The sequence below is a fragment of the Pteropus alecto genome, unplaced genomic scaffold (genome assembly GCF_000325575.1).
Source record: "Pteropus alecto unplaced genomic scaffold, ASM32557v1 scaffold14, whole genome shotgun sequence".
Classification (NCBI taxonomy): domain Eukaryota; kingdom Metazoa; phylum Chordata; class Mammalia; order Chiroptera; family Pteropodidae; genus Pteropus; species Pteropus alecto.
In genome coordinates this window covers 6,370,462-6,387,830 of record NW_006436810.1, presented here as the reverse complement: position 1 = coordinate 6,387,830, position 17,369 = coordinate 6,370,462, and the positions used below count along the sequence as shown (strand labels likewise).

Genomic DNA, 17,369 nt, shown 5'->3' with positions numbered 1-17,369 from the left:
AGCTCAGCTTTGTGGCAGCCTATTTCAAACAAAAAGAAAACAAGAACACTCGCCACTACATTCTTTTAACAAAGGGGCAGCAATTTTAGAGTTTTTACTTTTTAACAGTTGTTGACTTATAGACTTATTGCAAAGCTAGTACAGAAAGTTCTCGTATACCCCATAACGTTTCCCCCCATTATGACCATTTTGCATTATTAATATGGTACATTTGTCACAATTAATGAATCGAGGTTAATATATTATCATCCACTGATGTCCCTACTTTATTCAAGTTTCTTATTTTTCCCTAATGTCCTGTTCCAGGATGTCATTTTGGCTTTCTCGCACTTTAAAATTCACCATAGAAAGACTAGTTAAGCACATACAGCAAATACAAGCATAAAGAACTAAAAATGATGTTCTCAAGGTATCCTGAGCCCAAGAAAGATGCAAATATTACATAAAACAGACCATTTTTTCAACAGACGAGCCCCAAACTATAGCTACAGTCACCACCTTCTTGGAGAACTTAACACTTGTCAAAGACATAGCGCGTTTCCACGTGTGAAAAATGAGCTGTGGTATGAAGTCAGTGTTGGACACTAAGACTGGTTCAGTCATGCAAAGTTTGTGTGTGGTTTAAGTCAGGTCAACAAATAGCTTCTCGGGGATCTGAAACCTATAAACCCCTTAAAAAGGTAACCTTGACTATTTCCAAGAGCAAGGCAGGAAAAAAAGCCGCCCAACACGAGCACATGCTTAACTGCACAGGGAACTCACTGAGCAGGGAAAGACTGGCTCTGAAGGCGAAAACAAGGGAGAAGCCCATCGGAATGATGAGAAAACGCAAGGTAACCCAGGCTCGAGTTTACTACGAAAGAGAAGGTATTAGACTAAATTGGCTGAGATTCCCTGTGTCTAGAATTCTACATGTCCTTCTCATTTCAGTCTCCAACGACACAGTGAGGTCAGCAGGGACTCTCCTGTCCTCGGCCACAGAGGGCCACTGAGATGACATGACCACAACCAGGTCTGCCATAGTGGCAGCGGGGCAGACCCCACTGGCGGCCACAGTGATCTCCATAAATGGAGGCCTCTTCTTGCCTGACAAGGAAAATGCATCCTCAGCTCAGGCTGATGATACCAGCCAACTATCAAGGAACTACCTACTAAATAAATTATGTTAAAATAAGATACTTTGCCAATAATTCGAACTTGAAAGAAATATATTTTACTATCATAATGTTATGGTATACAATCCACATCCTCCACTACTTTGTTAATTCAACCAGGCCCCATTAAGCACTTTTGCAGAAAATTTTTACTCCTTATGGATCAGCTGCCTAGAGATTTCAGATTTTCCGTGACATTTCTAAATTTGTACGTTCCTTAGAGCAAGGCTTCTCAACCTTGGCCCTATTGATATTTTATCTGGACATTTCTCTGTGGTGGAACACTGCCCTGTGCACTGTAAAAGGCTGAGGAGCATCCCTGGCCTGTCCCCACTAAAGGACAGTCAAAACATCTCCAGACATTGCCGAATGTCTCCAGACAATTGCCAAATGTCCCCCTGGAGGGAGGAGGCAAAATTGGGATGATTAAAGCAATTCGTGATATTCGTGCATAAATATAATACGGTACCAATGGCGATATAAGATTCCAATGCAGATTAAATGGCTTTTGAAAAAATCTTTTATTAGACCATATAAACCGGTATTTGTCTCAGAAAATATGATTACTATCGGTGAGCAAAGAAGCAAAATATGGTTCCCCTCCCCCAACTATTACGAGTATTTTGTAAAGCAATGAATCATTATAATGTATAGCCTCAATAATTGCCTAGAAGGAATTTGGGTTAGAAATCATTCTTATTCTTTTCCGTCCCAGGATTCTAAAGTAAACCTCAGATTCTAGAACCAGCTGCCAACCCAGCTAAACGTGAGGCAAAAGCTGGTCTGGGAAAGAGGCCAAAATGGACAACTCATGACCACTGGGTGCCACCCAACCCACCCACAGTCTGCCTCAGAGGACCACAGGCATACTGCCCAAGGATCATTTTGCCACCAGCAGTTTAAACAGACCCCCATTCCCTGGAAGGCCAGGGAAAGATGAAAGATCTCCCATCTGTGTTTTGTTAATGCTTTAGGAGAATGTCCCCAGGTTTCTTTTAGGTCGCTCTGCTTAAGTTGGGGGTGGGCAGAGAGGAATACTTCAATAATCCACAATTACACGGGAAGACTCATTCTTAAGGGACACCTGAGAGACTGAGGTTGGTGTCGCTGCATTTTTATAAACTGGTTGTAAAAGTTATTTCTTAAAATTATAGAGATGTTCCTCATTTCTGTGGCTACGAAAGTGACTTCCTATCTTCTTCTAGGCGCCACCACCACCATGTGCTCAGGTCAGAAGGCTAACCCACCCACCTGTGAGCGACAGGACTACTCACACGTCTATCTCTTCCACAGACAGATGCCAACAGGTGACCTACCAGAAAGAAGGCGAGGAGAGCAGATGGTTGCCAAGGCAGCTTAAAGAGACCCGGGCAGCCAGCATCTGACGCTGGGACCCGTGGGTCACCTACCATCACCGCCACCTGGAAGAACTCGAGTCAGCAACCCCTCCCTAAAGCGGGTTCAACAGAAAAGCCCAGCAGGCTGTCTCTGGGTGTCGCGCCCACGCAGGAGCCCTCCGCCACACCGGACGCTCTGCAGCTGCTCCCCTCTGCTCAGGATCCTCGGTTCCACCTCACGTGGCTCACACTGAATTCCCCCCAAGGGAAAGCGTACACATAAAGCGAGAACTGGCTGTGCCCAGCTCCTACAGGTGAGCAGATGGCTGGCAGAGGATAAATCACACGGGGGGACCGCAGAGTTCAACCTGTCTAGAACCAATCAAGTGAAATGTCAATCAGGACACAGAGTCATTTACATTAAAGATCATTAACCAGGCACACCAGCCCCTTGGCAAAGGATGTGGGCTCTTAAGCTGAAAAAATGCATTTAGATAAAGTAGCAGCCTCTTGTTGCCAAACACACAGTTTGGGTCACTTCAGGAGAAAGGCACCACGATGGCACAGACGGAGTAGAATCGAGGAGGGGTGTCTTGGAGGGGTTGGGGGATTTCTTTCTTCACAATAGTTCTCCACCCATAGCTGCAGTTAATTCACTAGGTTTTTTTTTTTTTTAATTTGTTTGTTTGTTTGTTTTTTCCTGTTCTTCCTTATGGCTTATGAGGTGTAACTGTCACCTCATATGCAAAGGAGTTCACAGGTAAGGAGTTCTAAACAGGTAAAGAGAGTTTATGTTATGCCTCCAATTTTCCATCTGTCAGTGGCAACATCTCCCTGTAGGGTGACAGCTTAGACTTCACAATTTGAAGTCACGCACAAAGGAAGTCGGCAGTTCCCTACCCGTCAAGCTGCTCTGCTGGGTGTCTCACAGCCACGCATCCGAGGCCACTCGATGCTCAAGCAAACCAAGAAGTCACCATCAAGCACACGGGTCAGAAGTTCAATTTCACACGTTACAGACAGGCGCAGCTTTGCAGGTCCCTGACCAGTGCCTGTTCTGGTGGGCTTCGAGCTGCTGCATGTGCGTGGGCTTCCTCCCCCGTACCCCTCTCCGGCGCCATCACAAAAATCAGCAGGAGCTCCTCCACCAGGCTCGTCCGAGGCTAAGACTCGCCCCAAAAGAGCTCGCGTGGCCTTGGTTTTCCATTCCGGTGTTACATAATTCCATTTTCCTCCAGTCGTATATTTGCCATGAAGCATTATTTGTGATGGAAGTTAAAAAAAAAAAAAAAAGTAGAACCACGCTAATTCCTGCTACTGAGATTAACCTCAGATAGAGAGACAGTAGACTGCCGGAGATCCATTTCTATATGTATTTTTAACAACATTTAATGCGAGTCCTCCCTTAATTGACAGTTCAAGAAAATATGGACAGTTTAATTTTCTCTTAAAGGGGATCCAAGTTCCTATGATGTTTGGAGACTGAAAAATGTGGGGGGAAAGACAATGAATGAATAATGATCTAATTAACCAGGCAACTCATTTACAGTTTTTTAAAGTTCATAACCAAATATCTATCCACTTAAGAGCAAAACCATTTAATCTGTGTGAACAAAACTGTAAGGTAAAGTGAGGAGTCATGTAACTCAGCCTGAAGCATTTCCTGTAAAGGTTATAAAATAAATAAGGAGGGTGTTTGCATCCAAGGAGGTAAATCCAAAACAATGAGGAGGTGTATCTATCCCACCATGACCTAGCAGATTGCATTAGCTATGCTTTAAGCTGAACTTACACCACAAAGAACTCTCAAAAGGAAAGAAAGAAAGAACAGATCTGTCCCTCTTTTCACCTGGGGATGAAATTTCTGAACTCTGCATGACAGATCTCTTCACTGTGTCTATTTTTGACATTTCAGGAACACAGTAATGACAAATGCAGTCATTTATACACAGAAGGGAAGGGGGAGGCACCAGAGAGCAATATCTATATAATAATTTTTCAGTGCACTGAAAAAAAAAACAGGTTTCAAACGAGATGACATAGGATAGACACATTATTAAAATCTTTTACTACATATGTTTTGATTTTTGAAGCATGCAAAAAAAATGTTTAATGGACATGGAAAGAAGGAGGGAAGGAAGGAGGGAGGGAAGGAAGGAAGGAAGGAAGGAAGGAAGGAAGGAAGGAAAGAAGAGGGAGGGAAGGAAGGAAGGAACGAAGGAAGGAGGGAAGGAAGGAGGGAAGGAAGGAAGGAAGGTTCCTCCAATTATAGCACATTTAAAGCTAATTAATCCATTATGAGAGAACGATCTCCTAATGTTAACGAAGGGAAATGTAATCCTTTGTGGCACTTACCAGCTTCATGGCAGGAAGACCTCGTTTTAAAGGGGAGAGAGAGAGGCTGGTCTAAATACAGATAGTAATCTGCTCCCCTAACAGCAGCCGCGAGGATCTGCCTTCCCTCTGTTGACAGGTGATCAACAGCCTGGAGCAGGAGGAAAGCTCGGAGAGGCGGGCCTCTGCAGCGGCTGCCGCCCAGGTAGGGCCCCCACGGAGAGCCACCCGCCCTGCACACCCTCAAGCTGCACCGGCTGGCGCCGAACTGCAGCCTGTCTGGGCTGGAAGCTGCCGCTGGTGCTGCCTCGCTCACCCAGGGAGCAAACTCAGACGTGGGGAAGAGGGAAGCGACTCATCAGAGGCAGCAGAACCAATGACTAGGAGGGGAACTTCGTGGATTCGAGAGAACAAAACGCAGTTCAAACCACGATCCGAAGACACTGCCCCCACAGCAAAGCCTCATGAAAGTTAGAAGCTAATCACAGTAATAAGAATGTGTGTCTGGCCCGGCTGAGGTGACCCTGGAACCTCTGGAACCCCAAGGCATACAGAATGTCCCTTTTAGAAAATTAATGGCATTTTTTCCCTAAATGTTCATGCTAATGTGGAGAGGAAGGACATTCAAGGAAATGAAAAACGCCCTCTGGATTCTTCTGTTTAACTAATTGCTCCACTGTGTATTTGTGTGTTTGTGTGTGTGTGTGTGTATGCGTGTGTGTGTGTGTGTATGTACACACATATATATATAGAAAGAGCAGATAATTTTCATCAGACAAAACTAGCTGGAGGACAGTGTCAGCTCCTTGACTTGTCTCACCTCTGGCTTTCTTGTCTGGGGAAGGGGGGCCTTGAAAACTCCTTCCTGAACTGCTGTGAGGGATCAGTGAGACCCCAGGTGGGGAGACCAGCTGTCCCACGGTCAACGGGCCTCTGTTCTGTCTATGCTCACTCACCTCCAGTAGCGTGTGGGCCTGACCATACTGTCCTAAGTCGACCACGGGCACACACCCCTTTCTCCTTCCCTCAATTTAGTGACTGATCCAATGCGTATACAACAGCAAAAGATGTTTCTTCTGTTTTCTATTTTAACCAACATCTCCAACAGGTTATGGAGGCCAATTTAAAGATCATTTTGGCGTACAACGATCAAAGCCAGGTCATATGACCCCTCAGCCCAAACTCTGCTGGAGACACCAAGCTGCAACCCAAGTTAGAGTTTTTGCCCCACATTCCCTGTAATTTCTCATTTCAAGGCCAAGAACATGCCCACTTTTAAGAGCTGAAATTTTTAAAGAATCTGCTCTCAATTGAGCCAGAAGGTCTTTTCTTTAATGCTGCCCTTTAAAAGGCAATTTCTTACAATGGAATTCACAGGTTTACTTATAATACCACTCGTCAATAGGAATGAACACCCGGGTCAAAGCTATGCTTCTAGAGACCTTCACTGGGAAGGGGCGTGACTGAGTCCCAAGGGCCAAGAGGCCACCATTGCCACCTGGTGGTGGCTTCTGCATATTGCAGCCATGGAACCTGACACTATCTTCAATCCATTCCCCCAGAGGCGGCTCATTGGAATTCATGTTGCATTGCATTAACCTCCTGACAGCTAGTTGGGCTGCTCAAGGGCCTTTGTGCTTCCCCACCAAATCTTCTATCCAACCTTTCTTCTTTCCCACAGGCCACTAAATATAAAGGGAGGATAAAAAGTTCCGTCCTGTACCATCCCCTTGTGACCCCACTCAACATCTGGTTTGGTAACAAAGAGAAATTCCAAGGACAGAGAAAAGAAAAGCAGAGAGCCAGTGTGCTACCAGAATATAATAGCCAAGAGCCAATCATAATAGAAAATATGAGGCAGGCATCTCTTCCAAGTGAAAAGACCAGCTGAAGACCCAGAACATAGCAGAGACAACCTTTGAGCTGACCAGTGGGTGGGTCCAGGAGTTTTTCTGTGCAGCTGGAGTAGAGAATGTGCTGGAAATCAGGTCACAAACAAAAAGCTACCGATCAGGTGACATTTAAGGGAATGTGCCTAACCCTCCACCTCCCAAGCCTTCATCCATCCCTGGTGAGTATATTCAGGAGGCTCTCAAAAGCAGGTAACAATCTTAGGAAAAATTTGCCAAAGGAAGTGATGGCCACGGAGAAAGAAGAAATTGGAAAATTCATATTTAAGTGGTGTCACTGGGATAGTCTCTAAAACACTGGTGATTTCTAAGCAGGTACTAGGATGAGGACAATACATATGGGTTTTAAAGGCAGCTGTAAAAAGGCCTGGGTGATCAGCTATGCCACAGCTGGTAAATCTTTCTCCACATAGTAGCAGCATCTGCTTGGAGCATAACGGAAGATGTCTCTTTTAGTTACAAAAGAAGACAGAAATTTTCAGGACTTTACGCTATGTAAAATATCCTGCCTTTTTATACTCACATTACTCCAATATATTACTTGAAACAACTATAAAATTAAGTTGTTGACTGATATTTAGTTCTATTTTATACCAAATTAATTCAAGAGGTAAATTTTAGTACATTCTGTCTTCCAATCAGATGTACACTCAGATGAAATAGAGAAAAAAGTAGCTCATATATCAAATAGCTTATATCAAGAAATACAGCCCACACGACCCCCACCGCAGCAACCATGCACACGCGCGCGCGCGCACACACACACGTGCACACACACACACACACACTCACAGGCTTTGTTCTTTTCTTAGCCACTTTACTTTAAAAACCTCTGCACACATCGCAAGTCCGTTTCCAAGGCCACACAGGCTGCTGTGTCCTGTTGGAACATGACACATCCAACTTGGATACTGATTCTTTAAAACAATCAGAAATTAAGCAAGCATGAGGGAAGAAAACACTACACTTTAAAGCAGTGGTCCCCAAGCTTTTTGGCACCAGGGACCGGTGCTCCTCTGAGAATCTAATGCCTGATGATCTGAGGCGGAGCTGAGGCGGTGATGCTAGCGCTGGGGAGCGGCTGCAAACATAGATGAAGCTTCACTTGCTTCCCACCCACTCCCCCCAACACCACCCTGCGCTCACTTCCTGCTGTGTGGCCCGGTTCCTAACAGGCCACGGACCAGTACCAGTCCACAGACTGGGGGTTGGGGACTCCTGCATTAAAGAATCATTTTGCCTTTTTCTTTTTTTTAACATCTGGAAAACTATGGCCTGTGTTTAAGGACCAAGCTGAGCTCAAATTAACAACTGATAATAAACTCTTGGAGGCCCAAAGCTCTGTGTTCTCCAGCGCTCAGCACAGCATCTTTTAACACGACTAGATGGTTGCTGAGCTGCACTGAAAGACACCAGTACCATTGGGCTGCATCCCAGCCAGCCAACCCAGCAGAAGGCACGGTGCTTGGGTTCTGTTAGACAGGAAACAAGAGAAACTCGTAGACATTTTAAAGCTTGTCAAAGCAGCCTGGTAAAAACATTAAAGTAAGTGGTAGACTGTCGAAGGACGAAGATGAGTCACTACGCTGGATAAGCCAGGTGTCAGTAAATTAATGGTGCACCTGATATGCAACCAGTTGTGCTGGGGATCAGGAATCAGTTGTGATCTTGAACGACTCATTTAATCTTACAATCTCAGAATGCTCCTATGTAAGGCATAGCTCGGGCAGTTTCATAATCCAGGCTCGTGAATTCAGGAACCCAGGCTGGAAAGCCAGCTCAGATGGCATCTCATTCAGAATGTATTTATCAAGCTCCCACCAGGTGCCAAGTACCATGCTTGCACTGAGTTATTAGGGCCTGCCAACCAATGCCCATCGGAATCTTATTTTTCTGAAGTCTTCATCACTTGTCATTTGTGCATATAATTTAACACAGTAGTTATACCCCAAGCTCGAGCTTCAAGCCATTGTTCTGTAATGAGCCTATCTTACCAATGAAATTCTAAGCTGCTGAAGAATAAAGCTAATATCTTCCTTAGCAATTTACCAATAACCTTGGAGCCAGCCTTCGGACAGCCTCAGACCAGAGAACATATCTGCAGAACCCAAACAGACACAGAAACAGTTTCTGAATTCTGAAATACAGCCTCTTTTGCCAAGCCCTTGGGCTCAGAGTTTCACTTACTGTAACACCATTTAGAACAAGCTTCATTATTTAGCTTCCCATTACAAAGATTAAACTTCTAATCTTCAGTAAAGTATAGTCCGCGGTATTGACACGTCTGCTATAAAAACCCAAACACGCCATAGAAGAAAAAAGAATACTATTATTTGATATAAATAACAATTAAAAATCTCAACCATTATAATTATCAATAGTCCATTCTGTAATGTTTGTCATTTTAAGCTCTTTTTATCATTGTTTTAATTCTCTTGAAGGTGTAAGAAGATGGATTTAAACAATAGGGGTAAAAGGTCAACTATGAAGTTTAAATCACAGGTTCTCACTCAAAGAAGCAATTATTTTCTAAAACTGAAATAAGTTTTTCTCATTCCTATGAAAGCAGTATAGATTCTTTACAGGAAAATTATACATACACATGCAGGTGAAGGAAGAAAATAAATACCCATGAATTCCCTTCTTTGAGATAACACTATTACTACATTAACATATTAATACCTTTTCAGATCTTTAATATTTTTGTATATATGTGTCTCTTATAAAAATATGGGATCATATTATACAAACCGATTTGTGACTTTCCTTTTCATTCTGTTATAAAATGCTTCCATATCGTTAAATATATTTAGAACTCAATTTTTAATGGCTTCATACTGTTCCATTTTAGAGATATGCCATAATGAAACTAATTTAGGTTGTTTTAACTCTTTCATTATGATAAGCAATTCTTTATCCTTATAGTTAATTTTTTGAATATGTAAGAATATACTAATACATTCTTCACTATTTCCTTAGTATGAATTCCTTCAAAGTTTGTTAGTGAGATCATCAGGCATGCACATTTTTATTTCTGAATATTTGATAACATTATGCATTTGATAACATTTTCTAAAAATTCAGAAAATATGAAAAGCAAAAATAACTGATTATTCTACCACCCTGATGTGGTGTTAATATTTTGCTGTGCACCTTTTCCAATCTTTTCTATATGTATATCCTTTTTTCCCCCCAAAAACAAGTTTGGTTTTGTTTTTGGTTTTTTTTTTTTTCCATTTTGCCTAAAGGAACACTTGGCTTGGTTTTACTGGAGTTTCGATTTTTTCTTTTAGAAAATTCTCTAGAACATATTTAATTTGCCTACTTTAAACTTAATGACATGAATCCTAAAACTTTTATTCAATAAGTGATATGAAATAGAAGATACTTGCGTAGCTCCGTAAAGTGAAAGGGAGGAAAAAAGCAAGGACAGAAGGAAGGTGGGAAATGTAAGAAAAAAGGGGGAGGGAAGATTTAAAACTGCCCCGACCACTGCCCTTCCATTTTGGGATTCTCCCTGAATGATCACGGCCTTGAAAGTCACGTGGTTGCCATTAGCTACAAGCTATGGGCTCGCGTGAAGAAAAAAGATAAAACCCCTGGCCGAAGAGGATCTGGACTGCAGTGAGGTCACAGCCCCACCTCAAAGCCTGAAAACTCTTTCATAGAGTTCATGAGAGAACTTGATAGCTGCTCACTGCTTAAGCTGGTAACCATTAGAGGTGCTTGTCCTGAACTTGGACGGCCAACTGGACAGCCCAAAGCTCAAACCGGTCTAGTTGGACAGGTTATGCCCAGGGCCGATCAGGCGTTCTGAGACATACCAGTCCTCCTCGTTTTAACTGGAGCTTCACTGTTTTGAAGTAAACTTCTTTCTCCAATTGTATTATTTCAACTACTCTGGTGTAAAGGTCACTACCTGTGGTTCTGATTGTGGTCAGAAGGAGGGAAGAGACATAATCCCAGACAGAGCACTGCAGAGCTTAGGGGGTTCAGGGGGTCAACAAGCCAGAGAGTGCTGAACTTTTAAAGACAAAAGATCCCCTTGCCTTTCAAACAACAGGCTTAGTGGATAAATCTGACGTGGGCTTTATAAAGCCTAAAAATAGGCACCTGAGGAAGAATGCTTTCTTTCCAGAACAATTGTGAAGAGTCCCAGGAGGTGTCAGGTGTTGAGTAAATATCAGAGGATAAAGGCTTTGTGAGCTGTTAGGGGAACTGCAAGGCTCTGGGAGGCTTCCTCTGCTTTGGCACCCTGGACAGGTGAAAGAAAAGTCTTGTTCACAGCCCTGCTGCTGCGTGACAAAGGGTCCTGGGAGAGAAGGTCAGGGCTTGGTTTCTGAGGCAAGAAAGCGGAGCTGAGAAATAACTCCCGCCACACAGACCAACTGGAAGAACACTCGGCTGTGCGCTGTTTTCATTAGAAAGACAACGAAAGAATGGACCTACCTACGGGACTAATCGATGTGGATTGCTTGTGAAGTAGATTGTCTTCTCCACAGGACAGGCCTATGTATGCTTTTACTTAACTCCCCATACCGGGAATGAAGTGTTGGAGGCTTCTGCAGATCCCTGCACCAAAGTGTGACATCACTTGGAAAAATCTAGAGCAGAGACTATGGGACCTGAGCAAGCAACACAGAGGACACTGGGGCTAGATTCCATGTGTCCCAAGGTCACTGGGATGCAGAGCCCCGTCACAGGAGGCCCCAGTCCTCTGCCTGCCTCCACCTGCAATTCTGGGCCAACCGAATGGCCCTCTGGGGTGAGTCCTGGCACCAATGTATTTTTGAAGCTCCCCACGTGATTCTAAGTATAGCCAGGCTTACGAACCACTGGTTCTTGGGTCTCTTTTAACTCTAAAGTGCTATTTGTACACTTAAACTTCTATTTTTCCCTGGCAGGTGTGGGAAGACCTGTCTGATGAGAGCAGAAAATGTGTGTCCCCTGCACATCAAACGCAGGTCCTGGCCTCGCTGGACCACCTTCCCTCTGTGAATGCCTCTTTGCCCCACATTCTTTACATTTTAGACATTATTTCTTTAGCTCATCTCCAAATTCCCTTCTTTTAGCCCTCAGAATACATCTTAAGTCCTTACTATGAAGCTCTTCTCTGGACTAAATGGAAGCTAAGTAGCAAAAATGCACACGAGAGATCAAACAGGCCTTGCGTACATACCTGTTTCTTCAGCAAGAAGCAAGTGGGCGGCCCTGAAGAAGGACAACTCAAGGACAACTCAAACACCTGTGGGGGCGGGGTGGGGGAGGGAGCCCGACTGCCAATGTGATTTTCTTAGTTGCTTTCAGGATATAAGTTCTGTCTGCTTCTTTTTCACGAATAAAAAGGAAATGGAGCATGTAATCATCTCTGAATATTGCTAACATATATTTCCATCTCAAGAATCTGATCATTTGATTTCCATAATTAAAAGAGAACACAACAAGCTCAGTAATATGTGGAAAGAAAAACAAAAGTAGTCCTTTCTCTCCATTCACCTACTACAGAAACTATTAAGTAAAGCATTTATAGGTAACGAAGCTCATTGAACTTAAAAACCCTAACCTCGTAGTTTTTTAAATTTAAGTTTCTTTTTTATTTTTCTTCTGATTTCCAAGAACCCTTTAAAAAGGCTGTTTTTCTTCCTAACCCTCTTTCCCCAGTCCCTACTGCTGATGCATCCACCTGCTGATTTTCCGCCTAGAAGCTGTCCTTCTCTCCTGGTTTACTGTCCCCCATCCCTCACGCCCTAATCTGGTTGAGCAACTTTTTCAGGAGTGAGTGCAGAAGATGAGAACAAACAAGTCATCTAACATTCCTCTGGGTTCCCCAGGCCCCTCCAGAGCCACCTCATGAGAAGCTGACAACTGCCAGCCAACGTAAACCATCCGCCACAGAGAGGGGGGAATGAAATAGTGCTCTAGAACCCTCAAGGCGCTCGGCACTATGCCCAGGCCTTCCTACCTACGGGTCCTGCGCACTGTGTGTGCTACTGAAATACTTTCCAAGCACCTCTTACTTATTGCAGAGGTGTTTCCTGCATGAAGACAGGCCTGGTGGCGTGTCCCAGCCTGGGAGCAGTGCATCAGGGAGCTGAGCCTTTAACCATGTCGTGATCCCGCGGGAACTTCGTCACTCCTTGGTGGCGTGGACCAGTGGTTTCCAGCTCTGCCGCTCGGTCCAACCACCTGGGGGCAGCTCCACACACCCACGCTCAGGCCCCGCCCCAGGCCGGCGGTCAGTGAGGACGGCAGCAGAGTCTATGCAAACACACACGGCTCCCAACTCCAGCTCCACCACTCGCCCGCTGTGACTTTATGCAGGTCGCTTAACCTTTCGAACAAGTTCTACCTCATAAGATTGATGTGATGATTATGATTTAATTCTACTGCATAAAATTACAATGTCTGAAAATACAGTAGGTCTCAGACTCTGCCGCTTCGTCTGTAAATGGCGTAACAAGGGGCAGAGAGATCTACTAGGAACACGAAGAGGAAATGACCGGACGGGGAGAGAGTCAGAGGGCTGCACTGTTGTTTTTTTAACATAAACCAGTGATTCCCTCCATCATGGGTCAATTTACAGAACATTCCGTTCCCCTGCTCGCAGCTCGGGGGTGACCCAGTAAAAAGCCAGCCTGAGACTTTGCCGGAGCCGCCCTCTCTGCCGCGAAGATAAGCCCAGAGCTGCCATCGGATAGAGAAAACCTGGCCCGGGACAAAACGAGCAGAAAAAGCGGCAGAGCGGGGAGTGTGGGTGGGAGCGCGGAACCGAACTGCAGCTGCCTGTCGGACCCAGGACGCGGCCGTTTCCAATGGATGCTGCTGTTGTTCTTTCTACTTTTCCGACCGATCGAGGAGGGGATGTGGATTTTTTGTGCGCCCTTCACGTCGCGCATGTGGCACCTTTTGGATAAACTGACAGAATCGGGAGCGCCGGGTCTAAGTGTACAGGCCTTTCTCATCTTCATAAATATTCCCAAATTGCTAGCGGTTGTACCCGTGTACACACCCTCCGACGACAGTGTAAAGGGCGTCCATGTCTCTGGCACTCCTGTCGACATGCTGGGCTATGAAAATTTCCATTTTCGGCAATACGATCTTTAAAAATGGTGTTTTGTTTGCATTTTAGTTGCTATTTCTTTTATTGTAAGTGAGGCGACTCTCATCAGGTTTAATTGCCGCTGGTAACCCCTTTTTCTCTGAACTAATTGTAAGGACCATCGTTTATCAGTTAGGTGACTGGTCTTTGTATTGATCTGTGGATCATTACATGTCATAGAAATTAGCTCTTTCTCTGTGATAGAAACTGGTAGTGGTCCCCCGTTTGCCCCTTTTCTTAACTTTATGGTGTATTTTCGCCACGCGCATTTTTTTTTACACCTCATAACGCCAGTCTGATCATTCGTAGCGTCTCTCGTTTTTTCGTTGCGGAGACTGTAAACCTCTTTTCAAAAAAATTCTTAAGCTTTCTGGACGTTGTTAGTTTTAAAGCGTTTGCTGAGTGAAAAGGTGCCATTCCTTCTGAAACTGGTCCCAGCAGCCCTGGCTCGGTCCCTAGCAGAAACTTACAAGGAAGGGACACTTATCTGAGCCAGAGATTTGCGTGACTTCACCCCCAGGGTCCCATCGCCATTAAAGCCTCCCTGTCATTCCTGCAGCATCAGCATGAACTTGTGTTCCCTGGGGAGCTGCTCATGTGCCCCGCCCTCTGATAACAAGGAACCGTGCGAAGAGAACAGGGGCCATGGCTAAGGGCCACCATTAATTAGCATCACTGGTGCAAATCGAGCTGTAAACAAACCTGGCACAACCTTCTCTCTCAGGCAGGATGCAACGGCCTTGTCTGGGGAGAAGGACTTAGAAAAAGAACACCTCTAATACCCAAAACACAAGAGTCTGTGAAAAACACACAAACCACCCCAGAAGGCTGCTGGAGGAAAACCAAGGGCAAGAAAGTGCTGTGAGAAGGAGAGACCAGCGCACGACCTCAGAACCTCCCTCCAGTGAGATGGGGCTCCATCATGCAGCAGTTCCTAAGAGAAAGGTGACAGCGAAAGCCACACACACCTACCGAGACACACCCGCCCTCCTCCTACAAATCCCTCCTAGGAACGCGGTCAAGCCTAAAGGCACAAAACACAAGCCTACTTCCTTTACGTAGCTGTTTCTTCTTGGCTAACTAATTTTTTTTTTCCTATAAAGAAACTTGGAACTCTTTTGACATCGAAGCTGAAACAAATAAAACAGACTAAAAAGGGAGGAGGGCAGAAAAATTTTTTAAAGCAATTTTTAGGTTAAAAAGTTTTTGCAAACTTAGAGTGAGCCAAGTAAAACTTAGGTAAAGCAAAGTTGACGAAGCAATCTTAGATGTGACTCATAAGTGCAAGAAACAGTCAGCTGTAGACAACAGGCCCGTGAGTGCACCATAGAGCTTTAAAGTGAATACTCAAGTCAACTAAATGAGATACTACGGTCAGAGCGCTCTGCAAGGAGGGGGCACTGCAGGGTGAGAAGCTGTGGCTCAGGGTGCAGGTGATGGTGTTCGTCCTACCTAGAGGGTGTACTGGATGATGATGGCCTGTGAAGCTAAGGATGCTCTAAGTCCCAGCATAAGTGCACCTCTCCCAGCAAATGTTTGCACCAAGGATGGCCAGCCCGGTACATGCAGCTCCCATGTGAAGCGTTATTATAACCAGTGGCAACCCAGGTTACCAAGAGTAAGCTTCCTCCAGCCAGGTCTCCCATGGCAGAGGGTCCGGGGTTGGGGGGTGGGAGGTGGGGGCGTGCATCTTTCAAGGTGGCTTCCTCTGCAGTGGCCAAACACTGAGAAGATGAAGGGGGTACAGAATTTACGCTGTGAGCAGGCCGGGACCCCGTCTAACTTCCCATCCCTGCCCAGTACCTTCCACTGTACATGGAACATTGCAGGGGCTCAAAAAATAATCTGAAAAATCAAGGTACAAACCACAGGTGTCCAGCTGCAGCAAAAGTAAGGGTAACTACAGCACTTCTGGACAAACAAACTACGAAGTCGTTTTTTAGATCAAGTCTTGGCTGCTCTGGACCTAAAGGAACGGTGATCAATCTGCTTTCCACACAGTGACTTCTGAGCATTCTCAAACTCTACGTAACCACAGAAAAGGCCAAGATAGAGACGCATGTGATGACCTGGAAACAGTGTACAGTGTACTGTGGAGTGATAAACAAGTTAGTAAGATTGTACCATGTAAGTTTCATGCCTCCCCCACTTCCCCCGGGCAACACTCAAAGCAGGACCTCAGGGTGGAAGGCCGAGGTGGGCTTTGCTTCCCTGCCTCGTACTTATCTACTGAGATTTCCACAGCAAACACGCACCGTTTTCCACATGCCTTCAATATGTAAATTTAAAAGCAAAACGCTCATTATCATGCTGGAAAACCATTTTTGATGTCGCTGCCCGTTAGCACTGCTGCGTTTCATCTAGACAGAACCGACCCCTCTCTCCTCGGTGGTCTCTCCCAGTGTTTCATTTACTATGCCATTATTTCAACCGGATTTTGGGCCCTGATCACAGTATTGATAACCTCCCTCGTCAAGCACAGCAACACTGTTTCTGCCATCTTCACTGCTATCTAGGGACACTCCGTTTACACACTCTGCAAATAAAGCCCAGCTGAGAGGGTTTCAGGGCTTGTTGTTTGTTTATTCATTCACCTGTTTGTTTCGGAGACTGTCTTTTTTCAGGGGGAGGTGTCTAGAGAAAATAAATAAGACCCAGTATTTGTATAGTGTTTTAGTGTTATCGGGGGCTGTCACATGAAAATATTACTTCATGGTAATAGTCCTAATGGCCCTGAGAATAAATCCTAATGTCTTCAACTGAAAATAATAACAATAAACTATTTCAATATCATCTCAAACCAATGAATATTTTTCTCCCTAATTTTTCTCCCTAGTACCTCCCCAATTTTTCTGTCCCACTTAAAGACTTCACGGCTTGCTTCTTGTTTCTGTTGTGTGTCAGTGTGAGCAGACATTAAGAAGTGGCAGAGAAAAGGACATTATTGCAAAACGAGGAGATTGAGTGATACACACCATTTTCCTCCATGAGAGTTCAAACCACACCCTACTGAGGAAGTCCTCTGATACAACACGCCCACTAAGGCAGACCGCTGCAGACTCACGACTCCTTCCCCTGCCGCCAAGAGAAGTGTATCAAAAATCGAACAAAACAAAACAACAAAAAAATAAGCACATCTTAGAGAAAATCAGCCAATCTTGCATTTAAAAAATTTTTTTAAATTGTGGCTGGTGTTGTTCTTTGACAGTCTCCACCACCTATCTCTCTGCATGCATCATTAAAATTTAGCTACAGGAAGGAGATGACAGGAGGAAAAATATTTTGTAAACCTCTCTTGTCTTTTAGTCTGTTCTACATGTCATGACTGTTTCGTTAACTTCTCTGGAGTACGAAAAAATCCCACGACCTCAGACAGAACCATATGCAAAGTTTTTTTTAAATTCCAATGCCAAATACAAATATTTTTGAGACAACCTGTTTCCCATAATTCATGCCAAAGGGATATAGGCAATTATTTAAAATAATGTTGTCTATACTCAGAATATAAGTCTAGAAATTTCTTTCAAAGGAAACT

The 17,369-nt window shown here is 44.5% G+C and overlaps 1 protein-coding gene across 4 annotated transcripts in view; it reads right to left on the bottom strand.

Annotated features, from left to right (window-relative positions):
• NEDD4L (neural precursor cell expressed, developmentally down-regulated 4-like, E3 ubiquitin protein ligase) overlaps positions 1 to 17,369 on the bottom strand; it is a 300,190-nt gene that overhangs the window by 177,305 nt on the left and 105,516 nt on the right. The window contains exon 1 of one of the 4 annotated variants that reach the window (XM_025048100.1): positions 4,847 to 4,867. The exons of the other annotated variants lie outside the window; for them this stretch is intronic. The gene's annotated coding sequence lies outside the window, so the exon portion shown is untranslated. Of the gene's footprint in view, positions 1 to 4,846; positions 4,868 to 17,369 lie in introns of those variants that run through there. 4 annotated transcript variants of the gene reach the window in all.